The sequence below is a fragment of the Lathyrus oleraceus genome, chromosome 3 (assembly GCF_024323335.1).
Source record: "Lathyrus oleraceus cultivar Zhongwan6 chromosome 3, CAAS_Psat_ZW6_1.0, whole genome shotgun sequence".
NCBI classification, from domain to species: Eukaryota; Viridiplantae; Streptophyta; class Magnoliopsida; order Fabales; family Fabaceae; genus Lathyrus; species Lathyrus oleraceus.
The window spans coordinates 372037059-372054271 of record NC_066581.1 but is presented as its reverse complement, the minus strand read 5'-3'; positions in this window follow the sequence as shown (position 1 = coordinate 372054271).

Sequence of the window (17213 nt, the reverse complement as noted above, 5' to 3'; positions counted from 1 at the left end):
GCCTTTAAATCCTTAGTTTTCTTTTCATTCTTTTCGCTGTACCTGTTGGTGTGCAAAGAGTATTTTAATTGGTCATGTTGTTTTTCTACTGTTGCTTTTGATCCTAGGATTAATGTTGATTGATTGCTCTTTAATTCCAACTTTTATCATACTGCTACAGCATGTACCATTACTTCTCTTTTAAGTGTGTCTGCTTTGCTACCAACACCTTTGCCTTGGCTTCACCTCACTGGCCCAGCGTATCGCCCTGCTTGCGCTTTTGTTGGCCATTAGTTTTTGTTGGATGGGCGTGGGCCCCACTAGCCTGGGAAATACTGAGGTTTTCCCTGTTTTAAAACCTACTGTTGTTGCTTTTGTTTGCATAAATTGTACTGTAGCATTGCCATTTAAGTCTGTAGGTTTTATTTCTTTGGGATACTTGCTGTTGTTGCATGCTGTTTTTTGAGGCTGCATTGTGGTTGGTTAATTCAGGGTGGGCCATGCAATTTCCTAGTGGTCGTGGGTCCCACCGGCTGGGATTCAAAATCCCATCAAAATGGCATTTCCGATTTCTGCATAGGGAGCATAGCACTCAATTCTGGGCATTCTTTTTTAAACATGCCAGGCTTTTGTTTTATACTGTAGCCATACCTTTTCAGAGTCGTAGCTGTGCATGTCGGTTTTAGAGGAATATTTTAATTGGTCATGGTGTTGTCCACTGTTGGGTCCTAATTGCTGTGCCGTGTAAACAACCATTGGTTACTTTTCTAATTCATTCTCAATTATCACAATGGCCAGGTGCTAGCTACAACAACAGCATGTACCGTTTTTTTTGTCTGCTTTACTGCCAACACTGCCATGCATTTATTTTGCTGTTCTTCCTTGTACCGTGGGTCCCACTTGGTGACTAGTACGTAGGAACCATTTAGTGGAATACTGAAGCCTCCTCAGCAAAGTGCTTTTCGTTTTCTTTTTCTTTTTTTTTTTTTAATAATTATTAAATAATCATTTAATTCATTTTCTATTTGGCAATGTTTATTTCATTTTGTTTACTCAACTTCAACAATTGATTTCTCATTCATTATTCATCCAAAAATCATGAGAATTTTTCTATCATGTTCATAAAAATGTCCTCTATTTTATTGTGATTTTTAATTAATTTTTCATTGGTTGGATTTTTATTGACAATTGTTTTCCCAACATGTATGCATAAATGATACCCTTGGCCATTTCAATTGTGAAATACTCATGATACATTCTTTGCCCTTGAAACTTTTTGTGATGAAACTAGACATGTTCACTTTCATTTTGATATAAAGTTTGTGGATTTCCCATTTGTGGTTTGCTGGATATGATTTTTTCGAAGTTATGTGTCACATTTGGTGTCACAACATGATCATGTATTTTCACAAATTTTGTCCACACACTTCCCCACATCCAAATGACTCCAAATTTTGCATGAATGATCCCTTGTATGTCTATTTGATGTATGAATTTTCTTGGAATTAATCTTGCTGTTTTCCATTTGATTGTGAATTTTCTTCCATGCTTGGTCATTTGTTGACTCTTTGTGCTATGCATTGCCAAACCTTTTGTGAAATTCTCAAATCATATTGTATGTCCATGAAATTTCATATGTGAAAACTAGACTCTTTGAGCTTTGCATTGGTGTTAATCTCATTCATTTCTCTTCTGTTTTCAAATTGATATGGTTTTTTGAAGTTGACCTATGCTTGTTGACTTTCACCATGCTTACTTGAATTTGGTTTGACTTCATGATTTTACTTGACTGCCTTCCTCTCATCCAAATGCCATGAAATTTTACATGTATACCATGTTAGATGTTAGGATTGAGTGTGATTTATTTCATGATTTTTGAGATTGCTTAGGTTGACTTTTGATGCAAGTCATTCTGTTGATTTTTGTATGCTTTCCTTTGCCATGTTTTGACTTCAAATATCCATGAAATGACAATGATGCATGATTTGAATGTGGGCCCAATTGTGTTTGCTTTCTAATTGGTTGACTTTGACTTTGAGTTGACTTTTCCTTGCTGCCTTGACTTTTTCTTTCATGTTTGACCCTAGGCTAGCCCTAGTGGTCCTTTGGACTTATGTTGAGTTTATCTGTTTCAGGTTGAGCATAGTGCTTCCAAGATCATACCAATTTGATTGATGTTTGTTTGTCTATATTGTGCTAACCTTTTGTTTTGTAGGTGACTCATGTAACTTGAGTCTTGCTTTGCACAGTTGACCTCCTGTGGTTGACTGTTTATCCATTTCTTTTGATTTTGACTGTTGACTTGTTTACTAATGAGTTTGACTTTTTTCAGGTACTTTAGTTGCCTAAGTTCTTTGAACTTGCTTGCTTTGCTATTTTAGCATTTGCTTTTGAGGTATAAATATTTCTTCTTCATGTAGTCTGGAGACCCGGTCTGTTATTTGACCGGGCAAACTGTCTGAAGCCCTCCTTAAGAGGCAATGCCTGTGTTTGTTTAAAATTGTCCTAAGCAGGAAAAGTCCTTCAAGTAAGGCAATCGGTGGAAGGTAGGGATAAGTAGCCTATCCCCCACTATTCAGTGTGTCCTCTCTCTGCTCCCATTACATGGTTGAAGCATCGAGATAAAAACCCAAGATCTATCGAGTCAATAAGGGGAAAGAGTTCCATCTTTCTGAACTCCCCTACTTTCTATTTGATGCTCTCCCAGGCCAGGGATAGAAGCAATGAGGCACACCCCTCATCTCCTTTCCTCTGCTTCACCTTAGCCTCTCAATGGCAAGGTTAAGAGCACACTTACCCCATTCCAGTTGGCCCTAGTGCCTAACCTCTGATGTTTGAGCCCCCTTGTTGGTGTGTTTATTTTATGCTATCTGTGTTTGTGATTGCTTTGTTTGCCTCTTTAGGCTCTAGTTGCTTGCCCTTGTGCAATAGGTTGTGCTTGGCTTGCTTCCTGTGCAAGTCAAGTCTGTGTGGCTTAACCCTTGTGTGAGCCACACTTAGAGTTGTTAGGCCGAACTACGGCAACTCTGATTCTCATGTCCAGATGAGATACGTAGGCACGAGATGCGATGTCTTGTCGAGTTTGACTAACCACTAACACTAATTCTTTTCTCTCACCCCTGTTGTGATTGAGATATCCCCTTTCTCTTGCCACTAGTTGCAATTGAGATCCCTTGCTTCCTGTGCAAGCCTTGTCTAGGATAGGTTGGCCCTTGTGCCATTTAGCTAGAAACCTTAACTTAGGGTTGACTTTGCATGACAACATCTAGGCTCGAGTCGTAGTCTCCCTAGAGTTGTGTCTCCCTCTGTTATCTGGTTAGGCTAGATCCTTTGTCCCTGCGTAGGGGAACTACATCGCCCTGATCTTCACACCAGATGAAGTATGTAGGCAGGAGATTGAGCTGATCTCTCCGGGCGCCTTTTCTTTTCTTTTTGTGTTTTGTTTGACAGTTATAGGCTGAGTCCCAGACTCCCTCTCTATCTGTTGTGTTGTTTAGGTTCGGATGCTGACGTAAGTCCAGTGATTGGCATTCAGGCTCCACGTTTGCCTCTTTTGCGTGTCGTTTAGGTTCGGATGCTGACATAAGTCCAGTGATTGGCAGTCGGGCTCCACGTTTGCCTGTGTTTTGTTTTGTTTGCGTGCGTGTCAGCCGAGCTACGAATGCTCTGATTCTTCTCTCGTCCGAGAAGATACGTATGCATAGGATACGATATCCTAGCGAGCATGTGTCGTTTCCCCAGTCCGAACTACTTCGACTCTGATGTCTATGCCTGATAGACTAAGTAGGCCCAGGATGCGACATCCTGCCGAGTCAGTTTCAGTCAGTCTCTTTTGTCTCTTTCAGCCAGTGTGTGTGTGTTTGAGCAGTGTTTAGCAACCATATTCCTTCCTTTTGTGCGTGGATCCCGTAGAGTACTACGGATGCGTAGGGTGCCTAACACCTTCCCTTCGCATAACCGACTCCCGAACCCATCCTCTTTGGTCGCGAGACCATGTTTTTTCCTAGGTTTACTTCGAGCGTTTCCTTTCCCTCTTTCGGGATAAATAACGCACGGTGGCGGCTCTGTTGTTTCTTTCTTTTCCCGCCGGTTTTTCGCGCGATGCGACAGCTGGCGACTCTGCTGGGGACACGGAGAAGTTGACCTACGCTGGTCCATCTTCCCTAGGCGAGTCTCTCCTAGCGCTCTCTAGGATTAGGGTTTTGGTTGCTTTCTGCTTGTTGTATTTTATTGCATTCATTGTATATATGTACATTTATTGTTTGCATTGATTGTGCGCATTGATGTTTGCATTTCATATTCATTATTCATTGCTGGCTGGCTGTCTGTTTTCTCTGTGTGGGGGGGGAGTCAGTCGAGGTAAAAGGTCCAATACCCAGACCATGAGTGAAAATCTAGGATGATTAGGAATAGAGTGATTCATGGGAAGCGGGTGGTATGGCGCCACTTAGCGGAACATTGATATCACGAGCAGTTCAGACCCTGGTGGGATACTGTCGTTACATACTTCGGGTGTGTATATGATAGTATTTCTGCGAAAGGTTATTTATGCTGCGTTTCTCTCAGCTTTACCCTGGCCTAGACTACACCCGTGAGTGGGGAAGGGTTATTCATTACAGGTACCGTTGGTGACTTTGGTTCTGATGGTGACTTTTGTTCAGACAGTGTTCAGTTAACCCTAAGTTGGATTTATGTTCTGATTCCGACTGAAGCTTCATTCTGATCAGAGTTTGCACAGCCAGCCGTGTCTGCATCATGTGCATCATAGCATGTTTATTTTTCAAAAGAAACGCATTGAAAAAAAAAAAAAAAAAAAGAGAGAAAAAAAAAACTAATCTCTGCATGCATATCATTTCTCAGGTACATTCCCGAGTCTGCCTACTGATTGAGATGGCAACAGTTCCCGAGCTGAAGCGGAAGACCTGTTCGTACAGTTTCCACCGAGAGCCGTTGACTCCGCTAGTTGAGTTGGGTAGCCTCGTGTCAGACGATCGACTGAAGAGTTTCGTTGGACGGTATGGAGATCTCTTGACAGTATTGAAGACAGTAGTAGATCCAGTGCCTCTGCAGACACTACTCCAGTTCTATGATCCAGAGCTCAGATGCTTCACCTTCCAGGATTACCAACTAGCACCTACTCTCGAGGAGTATTCCATCCTGTTGAGTATCCCTGTTCAGCATCAGGTTCCCTTCTTGGACGTCCCCAAGGAGGTCGACTTCAGATTGATTGCCAGAGCTCTCCGGTTGAGTGTTGAGGAAGTTGGTAAGATTTGGAAGCCTTGTGGGGAGGTTGTTGGTCTACCGTTGAAGTTTCTGTTGAGAATTGCCAGAATTGAAGCAGATAAGGGGAATTGGGAAGTTTTTCACGCACAGCTAGCTGCCATGATCTATGGGATCATCCTATTTCCTAGTATGCCGAACTTCATAGACCATGCTGCCATCAGCATTTTCATCAGAGGGAATCCAGTCCCTACCCTCCTTGCAGACACTTACTATGCCATCCACAGTCGGCATGGTAAGGGTGGAGCCATCAGATGCTGCTTACCTCTTCTGTACAAGTGGTTCATGTCACTTCTGCCAGCCAGCGGACCATTTGTGGATGCCCAGAGCACTCTGAAGTGGACTCAGAGGGTCATGTCGCTCACTTCCTACGACATCAGGTGGCAGTCGTACCGGATGGACGTGAAGGATGTTATCTTGAGCTGTGGTGAATTCCGGGGTGTGCCACTCATAGGAACCAAGGGTTGCATCAATTACAACCCAGTTCTCTCCCTTCGCCAGCTAGGGTTTGTCATGAGTAGAAGACCGCTCGAAGCTGAGATAGCTGAGAGTTTCTGTTTCGAGAAGAAGGATGACCCTGCTAAGTTGGAGCAGTTAGGGAAGGCCTGGAGAGATGTTGGAGTAAAGGATGGATCCGTCTTAGGGAAGAAGTTTGCCATTGCGATGCCCGATTACACCGATTGGGTAAAGAAGAGAGTGGAAACTTTGCTGCTTCCCTACGATAGGATGGAGTCGTTGCAAGAGCAACCACCCTTGGTACTTGCTGATAGTGTGCCTGCTGAGCACTATAAGTTAGCCCTGATGGAGAGTCGGCGTCTGAGGGAGAAGGAGCAAAACACTCAGATGGAGTTGTACAAAGCTCAGGCCGATAAGCTGCATTTGGCCCATCAACTCAGGGAAGTGCAAGGAGAGGATGCTAGTAGAGCGAGGGGGAAGAAGAGATCATATGAAGAGATGGAATCCCTGATGGATGCAGAGCATAGGGAATGTCTGAGATTACAGAGAGTGGAAGTCAGTTATCAAAAGAAAATCAGAGACTTGGAGAAGCAACTCAAGGACAAAGACAGTCAGTTGAAGAAGGAGATGGAGTTGAGACAGAAGTCGGAGGAGTATCTCGGAGGAGAAGTCTTGGAGCTGAGGAGACAGTTGAAAGAGAAGATCACTCCGCTACCAGATTGTTCAGAATGTTCACTGCTGATAGACCAGTGTCATTACCTGAAGACCCTCATTCCAGAAGACCGTCTGCCTTAGACTATATCTTTGTTTTGTATTTTTGTTGCTGAATCACCTCCAGGCTTGTTGGATGGGATTCATTTGTTTGTAATCCATCTCTCTCGGATCTTTTTATTGAGAATCACCACCAGACTTGTTGGATGGGTTTCTTTTTCTTTGTACTCTGTTTTCGAAAATTCAGTTGTATGACTTCTTTTGTACCCTTATTCATATATAAGGCTGTTGATTTTCTCTGTTGATCTCTTTTTCCCTGTATCTGTTTATCTCTTGTTGCTGCAGGTTGCCATCTTTTTTCAAGATGAGTCAGACTCCTTGAATGCCTGAGAAATGAGCATCTCATGTGCATCATGCATATCATTAGACATCATAATCATATCATTTGCATAACAGGTGTTCTTGTGCAGTCTTCTCACTGTGGGTTCCTGTGTTCAGGCAGGATAGCTGATCAGAGACAACACCGCTACTCAACGAGGCTCAACCATCAACGCAACATGGATCAGGTGCAAGCCGAGTTGGCAGAAATGAGGGCTAGCATGGCCCAATTTATTCACATGATGCAAGGGGTTGCACAAGGTCAAGAAGAACTCCGAGCATTGGTCCAGAGGCAAGAAGCTGTATTGCCACCGCCCAACCAGCCTTTGCAAGAAGGAAACCCAGTTCCTGACGTTCCTGCCGCTGCTATTCCCGTCAACCACTATGCTGTAGGAGAAGAGTTGAGGGGTATCCGGGTTGACGGTCAACCAATTGTTCCAGATGCTGTTAGTCCCAGAGTCATCCATGCTCCGGTCCGTAACAGAATTCCGATTGTTGACAGACAGGAGGATCTGTTTACTATGCTCAGCGAAGACGACAACATGTTGGGTAGAAATGATGCGAGAGATCGCAAAGTAGAGGCCCTAGCTGAGAAAATCAGAGCAATGGAATGTCAAAACTCTCTCGGTTTTGACGTTACAAACATGGGATTGGTTGAAGGACTCAGAATCCCGCACAAATTCAAGGCGCCGTCATTCGACAAATACAACGGTACCTCTTGCCCTCGCACCCATGTGCAGGCGTACTATAGAAAGATATCCGCATATACAGACGATGAGAAGATGTGGATGTATTTCTTCCAGGATAGTCTATCTGGGGCGTCCTTGGACTGGTATATGGAATTGAAGCGGGATTCAATTCGGTGCTGGAGAGACCTGGGTGAGGCGTTCCTCAGGCAGTACAAGCACAACATGGACATGGCTCCGACCAGAACTCAGTTGCAAAGCTTATGTCAGAAGAACAATGAAAGTTTCAAAGAGTACGCCCAGAGATGGCGCGAACTAGCTGCGAGAGTTCAACCCCCTATGCTAGAAAGGGAGTTGACTGACATGTTCATTAGCACTCTACAAGGTGTCTATATGGATCGGATGGGAAGCTGCCCATTCGGAAGCTTTTCTGACGTCGTAATCTGCGGCGAAAGAACTGAGAGCCTGATCAAGGCTGGGAGGATCCACGATACTGGTTCCTCGTCGTCATCAAAGAAACCCTTCTCTGGGGCACCTCGCCGTAGAGAAGGAGAAACCAACGCTGTACAGCACAGAGGGAGTGCTTACAGAGCCAACAACAGGGACCAGTATCGTCCAATCGCTGCAGTGACCATTCCTGCACCTCAACCGCGTCCACAACAACAGAGAGTTCAACAACAACCGCAACAACCGCAACGACCTCAACAACAGCAGCAACAGCAGCAACGTCCTTTTCAGCAGAGACAGAGATTGAATCCTGATAGGAGATTTGACCCTCTGCCCATGTCGTACGCAGAACTACTACCCGAGCTACTCCGGCTAGGGTTTGTAGAGTTGCGTACGATGGCAACTCCTACTGTGCTGCCACCCGGCTACGATGCCAATGTAAGATGTGACTTTCACTCTGGGGCACCAGGCCACCATACTGAAAGATGCCGGGCGTTTCAGCACAAGGTTCAGGATCTGATTGATTCCAAGACAATCAACTTCTCTCCGGTTCCGAATGTGGTAAACAATCCTATGCCGCAACATGGGGGGCATAGGGTTAATAACATTGAAGATGGAGAGGCTGAAGATCTGGTTGTGAATGTTGAAGATGTCCAGACTTCCTTACTGATTGTCAAGGACCGATTGCTAAAGGGGGGTGTTGACCCAGGTTGTTCAGAAGATTGTTTGGGCTGTTCAGAGGCCATGGACGGTTGTGACCAGTTGAAGACTGGTATTCAGAGGTTAATGGACGAAGGCTGTCTACAGTTTAGCCGTGCTACCAGAGATAATGGGGCAGTGTCTACTGTCACCATTTTTTATAAGCCGGCTGAAGGAAGAGGACGTGGGGCTGTCAGTACACCCACCACCAGCAATACTCCGGTTACCATTTCTGCTCCGGTAACCATCAGAGCACCTGCTACTATTGTGGCGTCCGGCAGAGGACAAGTTGGAAATAGTAGAGCTGTGCCCTGGAGTTATGACAATGCCTATCGCCGAGATAGGAGGGCTGGTAACCAGACAAGGTCGGTTGTTCAAACGCCAGTTACGATCAGTGCTCCTGTGAGGATCCCTGCTGTTACAAGTCCTGTGGTGGACAATGTCGGAGGACAGGGAGGCTTCACAAGGAGTGGACGACTGTTTGCGCCTCAGCCTGTGAGGGATGCTGCTGCTGAGTCATCCGCAAGAGCTAAGGGCAAACAGGCAGTGGTTGACGAAGAACCGGCTCAGAAGGAGGCTGAGGGTTCTTTTCAGAAAGATGTTGAGGAGTTCATGAAGATCATCAAAAAGAGTGATTACAAGATTGTTGATCAACTCAACCAGACTCCGTCGAAGATCTCGATACTCTCCTTGCTGATGTGTTCTGAGGCACATCGGGACGCTCTGTTGAAGATGCTGAATATGGCATACGTCCCGCAAGAGATATCGGTCAACCAGCTGGAGGGTGTTCTAGCAAACGTGAGTACCAGGCATGGTGTAGGTTTCACTGACCTAGACTTGACGCCTGAGGGCCGTAATCACAACAAAGCCTTGCACATCACTATGGAGTGCAAGGGCGCTGTTCTATCTCACGTGCTAGTGGACACCGGGTCGTCCCTGAATGTCCTTCCGAAGCAAATACTGAAGAAGATTGATGTCGAGGGAGTCGTGCTCACTCCCAGTGACCTGATCGTGCGTGCATTCGACGGATCCAAACGGTCTGTGTTTGGTGAAGTCACATTGCCAGTGAAGATAGGTCCTGAGACCTTTGACATCGTATTTTATGTGATGGACATTCAGCCTGCTTACAGCTGTTTGTTGGGGCGTCCTTGGATACACGCCGCTGGAGCAGTCTCGTCAACTCTCCATCAGAAACTCAAATACGTCTGGAACGGTCAGATTGTGACCGTCTGCGGTGAAGAGGAGATTCTGGTGAGTCATCTCTCCTCATTCAAGTATGTTGAGGTGGATGGCGAAATCCACGAAACCCTGTGCCAGGCATTCGAGACTGTGGCATTAGAAGGTGTAGCTTGTGCAGAGCAGAGGAAGCCAGGTGCTTCAATATCATCGTACAAGCAAGCCAAAGAGGTTGTTGACTCCGGTAAGGCTGAAGGCTGGGGCAAGATGGTTGACTTGCCTGTAAAAGAAGACAAATTCGGCATTGGGTACGAGCCTCTCGCAGTAGAGCAGCATGTACAAGCAGGTCCGAGCACCTTCACCAGCGCTGGGCTGATGAACCATGGGGACGTCTTTGCTACTAATGGTGAGGACTGTGGTTGTGATTTGGATGTCTGGGTCCGCCCTTGTGCACCAGGCGAGGTCATCAACAACTGGACAGCAGAAGAAGTGGTCCAAGTTACTCTACTGACAGAGTAATTTTCTTTTGTTTATCATTTTGCATGAAAACCCTACGTTCCGCCCAGGGCGTAGTGGTTCATTGTAGGGCCACATCATGTTCTCAATGTTTATAAATAAAGGACGTTTTTTCAATCAAATTTTGAGATCTCTGTCTTTCTATTTTCTGTTTTTCCACTTTTTCAAAATATTAAAAATGGCAATGTTTTTGTTTTTTGTGACTTTATTGAAATCTTTTTTCTAAAAACAAAACATTAAACATGCAGAAGTGATCTTTTGGCACCCACTGTGAACGACTCTGTTATGGCTCAGTATGATTTCAACAATCCCATCTACCAAGCTGAAGAGGAGAGTGAGGAAGACAGTGAACTCCCTGCAGAATTGGTCAGACTACTGAAGCAAGAGGAAAGGGTCATCCAACCTCACCAGGAAGAGTTGGAAATTGTCAATCTAGGTACCGAAGACGCCAGAAGAGAGATCAAGATTGGGGCTGCTTTAGAAGACTCTGTCAAGAGGAGGCTAATCGAGATGCTGAAAGAATATGTGGAAATATTCGCCTGGTCATACCAAGATATGCCGGGTTTGGATACAGACATTGTGGTGCATCGGTTACCTCTCAGAGAAGAATGCCTGTCGGTCAAGCAGAAGCTTCGCAGAACTAGTCCTGATATGGCTGTCAAGATCAAAGAAGAGGTTCAAAAGCAGTGGGACGCAGGTTTCCTGGCTGTTACAAGTTACCCACCTTGGGTTGCCAACATCGTTCCAGTGCCAAAGAAGGATGGCAAAGTCAGAATGTGTGTCGATTACCGGGATCTGAACAGGGCAAGTCCAAAAGATGATTTCCCATTACCTCACATTGATGTATTGGTGGATAATACGGCTCAATCCTCGGTATTCTCTTTCATGGACGGTTTCTCAGGCTACAACCAGATCAAGATGGCGCCAGAGGACATGGAAAAGACGACATTCATTACACCTTGGGGCACGTTCTGCTACAAAGTGATGCCATTTGGGCTGAAGAATGCCGGTGCTACCTATCAGAGGGCAATGACGACTCTCTTTCATGACATGATGCACAACGAAATCGAAGTGTACGTGGATGATATGATTGCGAAGTCGCAGACGGAAGAGGAGCACCTGGTTAATCTGCAGAAGTTGTTTGACAGACTGGTCAAGTTCAAACTGAGGCTGAATCCGAACAAGTGTACGTTCGGGGTGAGATCCGGGAAGCTCTTAGGCTTCATTGTCAGTGAGAAAGGGATTGAGGTTGATCCAGCTAAAGTCAAAGCTATTCAAGAGATGCCTGAACCGAAGACGGAAAAGCAAGTCCGTGGGTTTTTAGGGAGATTGAACTACATTGCAAGGTTCATATCTCATCTAACTGCTACATGTGAACCAATTTTCAAACTACTCAGAAAGAATCAGGCGATCAAATGGAATGATGACTGTCAGGAAGCTTTTGACAAAATCAAAGAATACTTGCAAAAGCCTCCAATCCTTATTCCTCCAGTTCCTGGGAGACCGCTGATCATGTACCTATCAGTCACCGAGACTTCGATGGGGTGTGTATTGGGTCAGCATGACGAGTCTGGTCGAAAAGAGCATGCCATATACTACCTAAGCAAAAAGTTTACCGACTGTGAAACAAGATATTCACTGCTCGAGAAAACTTGCTGTGCTTTGGCCTGGGCTGCTCGCCGACTAAGGCAGTATATGTTGAACCATACTACTCTGTTGATTTCTAGGATGGATCCAGTCAAATACATCTTTGAGAAGCCAGCTCTCACCGGACGTGTTGCCCGTTGGCAGATGATCTTAACAGAGTATGACATTCAGTACACGTCTCAGAAGGCCATCAAAGGTAGTATTCTGTCAGACTATCTTGCCGAACAACCGATCGACGATTATCAGCCTATGATGTTTGAATTCCCTGATGAGGACATCATGTATCTGAAGGCGAAAGACTGTGAAGAGCCGCTTGTTGAGGAAGGACCTGATCCTGATGACAAGTGGACACTGATGTTTGATGGGGCCGTGAATATGAACGGTAACGGTGTTGGGGCAGTGTTGATCAATCCCAAAGGTGCTCATATACCTTTCTCTGCCAGATTGACTTTCGATGTCACCAACAATGAAGCTGAGTACGAGGCTTGTATCATGGGGATAGAAGAAGCCATTGATCTGAGAATCAAAACACTTGATATATTTGGAGATTCAGCTCTAGTGATCAATCAGGTCAATGGAGATTGGAATACAAACCAGCCACATCTGATTCCGTATAGAGATTACACCAGAAGAATACTGACGTTCTTCAAGAAGGTGAAGTTGTATCATGTCCCGCGAGACGAGAATCAGATGGCTGATGCCTTGGCTACTTTATCTTCCATGATAAAGGTTCATTGGTGGAATCAGGTGCCACATGTTGCTGTGAATCGACTCGAGAGGCCTGCATATGTGTTTGCAGCCGAGTCCGTTAATGCTATTGATGATAAGCCGTGGTATTATGACATCAAGAACTTCCTCAAGACTCAAGAGTATCCTGAGGGTGCGTCGAAGAATGATAGGAAGACCCTGAGAAGGCTTGCTGGAAGCTTTTATCTGAATCAGGATGATGTGCTATACAAGCGGAACTTTGACATGGTCTTGCTCAGATGCGTGGATAGACACGAAGCAGACATGTTAATGCAAGAAGTGCATGAGGGTTCGTTTGGTACCCACGCTGGTGGTCATGCAATGTCGAAGAAATTGCTGAGAGCCGGTTATTATTGGATGACTATGGAATCCGATTGCTTCAAATACGCTCGAAAGTGCCACAAGTGTCAGATCTATGCCGACAAGGTGCATGTACCACCAAGCCCGTTGAATGTCATGAACTCGCCTTGGCCGTTCGCCATGTGGGGCATTGACATGATTGGGAGGATTGAACCAACTGCTTCTAATGGACATCGCTTCATCTTGGTTGCGATCGATTACTTCACCAAATGGGTGGAAGCAGCTTCCTATGCCAACGTCACCAAACAAGTGGTTGCCCGGTTCATCAAGAAGGAAATCATCTGTCGTTATGGAGTTCCCGAGAGAATCATCACTGACAATGGTTCGAATCTCAATAACAAAATGATGAAAGACTTATGCAGAGATTTCAAGATTGAACATCACAATTCTTCTCCTTACAGACCAAAGATGAATGGTGCTGTAGAGGCAGCTAACAAAAACATCAAGAAGATTGTGCAGAAAATGGTCGTTACGTACAAAGATTGGCATGAGATGTTGCCTTTCGCTTTGCATGGATACCGTACCTCAGTACGTACGTCGACCGGGGCAACCCCCTACTCCCTTGTGTATGGTATGGAAGCAGTCCTACCAGTTGAGGTTGAGATCCCTTCTCTGAGGGTATTATTGGATGTCAAGCTGGACGAAGCCGAGTGGATTCGTACAAGGTTTAATGAGTTAAGCCTTATCGAAGAAAGACGGTTAGCAGCTGTGTGCCATGGGCAGTTGTATCAGAGAAGGATGAAGCGAGCCTTTGATCAGAAAGTGCGTCCTCGAACATTTCAAACTGGCGATCTAGTTTTGAAGAGGATCCTTCCTCCCGGTACAGATAACAGGGGCAAGTGGACTCCTAATTACGAAGGTCCATATGTTGTGAAGAAGGTCTTCTCCGGTGGAGCCTTGATGCTTACAACTATGGACGGTGAAGATTTTCCTTCCCCTGTCAACTCAGATGTAGTCAAAAAATACTTCGCGTAAATTGACCCGCTGGACAAAAAGAACAAAATAGTCCAGGCAAAAATGGGCATCCCGGCGAACCAAAAACAGAAAGAAAAGGTTCGGGCAAAAGTTAGGGATAAAAATTGAAAAAATTGTACACCCGGTAAGTCGAAAACCCGCAAGGGCGGCTTAGGCAAAAATGGGTATCCCGGTGGATTGAAAACCCGAAAGGGCGATCCAGGCAAAAGAGGGATTAAAGCGAAGACTACATTCTGAGTCATCTGTACTTCGTCATGCTTCGTCAGCTGCCATCTCCAAAGATGTGATCGGTCCAGTCATTCTTCTCAGAAAGCAAGGAATTGGGAGGAAACTGATGATCTATGAGTTATAACAGAGTTGGGAAACAGTGGATGCCGTGTTCACATTGCCATTAGGATAGTTTATTTTTTCCTTTTGTGCGCAATTACCTCTTTCTAGGAATTGCTTCCCAATGTACTTGCCTTTTCAGGCACACTTTCAATCAATAAAAGTCGTTATTCAGATAAATTGCTCTCCTGTTTTTACTTTTACTGTTTTGTTTGCAAAAAACGTCCGAATTTTTGATAAACATTGCATCTAAAAACATGAAGGCTAAACAATGACGTGCAGAAAGATTAAAACATTTGAAAATCATTTTGAATGTTGAGGACACTTGAGCGTATCTTGTCCATGTACTCCCTGGGGCATCTGTCGTTCCGATTCGCAGGTCGTCACCTGTGAGTATTCTCCCCGGTAAGGTCGTCGCCTGTGAGCACTCTCCAGCAGTGCTTTCCCCAGACAGAATCATTACCCTAGTCTATGGATTGTTCAAGCCTTCCCCAGCGAAGCAGTCATTTCTCCAGCGGAGATTATCCTACCAGAGGATTGGATGAGTTATCGTGGCAGATCGATATCCGCATCCCCAGCTGAGTTGATTTCTACTCGTGAATATTGTGGGTCGTCCCCGGCGGAGTAGCAGTTATTCCCCAAGCAGTCTGTTTTATCTGAGGTTTGCATGAAGCCTCATCCCCAAAGAGTCGCCTGGTTTAGCTTCCCCAGCGGATTTTTTATTTCCCCAAGCGGAATTTTTCATGGATTGATTGGGCTATCCCCGGCAGGTTTCCCTTTGCTTTCCCCTAGCAGAGTTGATTCATTTCTCTCCAACAAAGTTGTTTCATTACTCCCCGGCGAGTTGCTTTGTCTTCCCCTAGTGGATTTGTTTTGTTGGCTCCCCAGCAGCGGTTTGTATTGCTTCCCCCAGTAGATTTCATCTTGAAGATTTCTCAGCACAGTCGACCTGTGTATCTCTCCCCGCAGAGTTCTCATCATATTGCATTGCATATAGTAATCATTGCATCCTCAAAATTGCGTAGCATTTCCATTCCAATATGGAGCATTACGCCATAGAAAAATTCAAACATATGCATTCATGTGTTCGAAACCACATCAGACCGTATTCCCGGCAGAGGCGGATCATATTTTGTTCAACATCAGCACAGCAAGTCTGCTACAGTTGCTACAGACAGCATTCAGAATTGATTATCCCCACAGAGGTTTATTTCCTCACCCGATAGTGACAGAAGTTTGTTTCTCCCCAGTGAGACTCCCAGCAAGTGATCAGCCTTGCTTCAACTTATCCCAGATTCTATTCTTGTGATATCAGTAAGTGTCACGTCAGCACCCGCGCGTGTTTCTTTTTGGTGTCGGTAAACGCCATTGTTTCGGTGTCGGTAAACATCGAGTCTCACCCAGTCATCGGTAAATGTCTGGTCATTTTTTTGGTGTCGGTAAACACCATTGCTTCGGTGTCGGTAAACATCGAGTCTCACCCAGTCATCGGTAAATGTCTGGTCATTTTTTGGTGTCGGTAAACGCCATTGTTTCGGTGTCGGTAAACATCGAGTCTCACCCAGTCATCGGTAAATGTCTGGTCATTTTTTGGTGTCGGTAAACGCCATTGTTTCGGTGTCGGTAAACATCGAGTCTTTCTTTCAGTCATCAGTAAATGTCTGATAGATCCCCAACTAGAAATCCCCAGTAGAGTCATCTGTAAATGTCCTACCCGGTTTTCAGTTGCAAATATTTGTTTGTCTCTCACCAATAAATTTCTCATCCCAGTCATCGGTAAATGTCTGGTCATTCTTTTTGATGTCGGTAAACATCATCTTTCGATGTCGGTAAACATCGTGTCTCATCCAGTCATCGGTAAATGTCTGGTCATTCTTTGTTCTCTTGTTAATAAAATCAAAATCCCCAGAAGTCGTCGGTAAACGTCTTGTCTGGTATCACCACAAAGATTTTGTTCCTCCCCAAGCGGAGATGCCATCGGTAAATGGCCCAGTTTCCTTTCGATATCGGTAAATATCGAATTCTCAGTTGCAGCAGCCATCGGTAAATGGTCTTGCTAAGTTGACATCGGTAAATGTCCAGTTCCTTTGAAGCCACCATCGGTAAATGGTCTTGCTTCTTTTCAACGTCATTTGTTTCCCAGCAGCCATCGGTAAATGGTCTGGCTGAAGTTGATATCGGTAAATATCAAAGTCCCAGTTCTAACCATCGGTAAATGGTTTTGTTTTTCAGAAGTTTGTTTTCTCCAGCCGCCATCGGTAAATGGTCATGCTGAAGTTGATATCGGTAAATATCAAGGTTCCAGTTTCTTCAACCATCGGTAAATGGTTTTGCTTTTCTGAAGCTGTCATGCAGTTGTCATCAGTAAATGACGTGGTTCCCTTTGTATCATATCCAGTCGGTGCAAATTTCTACGGTTCTTTTGTATTCAATCCCTGTTTACCCTGAAAGTCTGACAGCCGTTGCTCTCATCCGTTCGGGTTCCCAGCTGATTGAATAGGGGCAGCTGTAGCACCTCAAATTTGCACCTATTATTGTGCATACCATCTCATATTAGGTCATAGCATATCATAATCCATTGCATAGCATTTGCATTGTCCCCAGTTGCCTCAAGAGCAAGCAAGCCGAAATTAAGTCAAACTGATCAGGAGATCAGTCAACCAATCAAGCAAAGGTGCTTCTCAAGGAGAAAAAGCCCTAGGGTTTGTCCAACAAATTCACATGACTTGGAGGTCTATTTGAAGTGTTCAAGTCAAGGGTTGAAGGCTCAGAGGTCAACAGTCAATGCACAGGCAGGCAGAAAACCCTAAACAGTCAACAATCAATCAA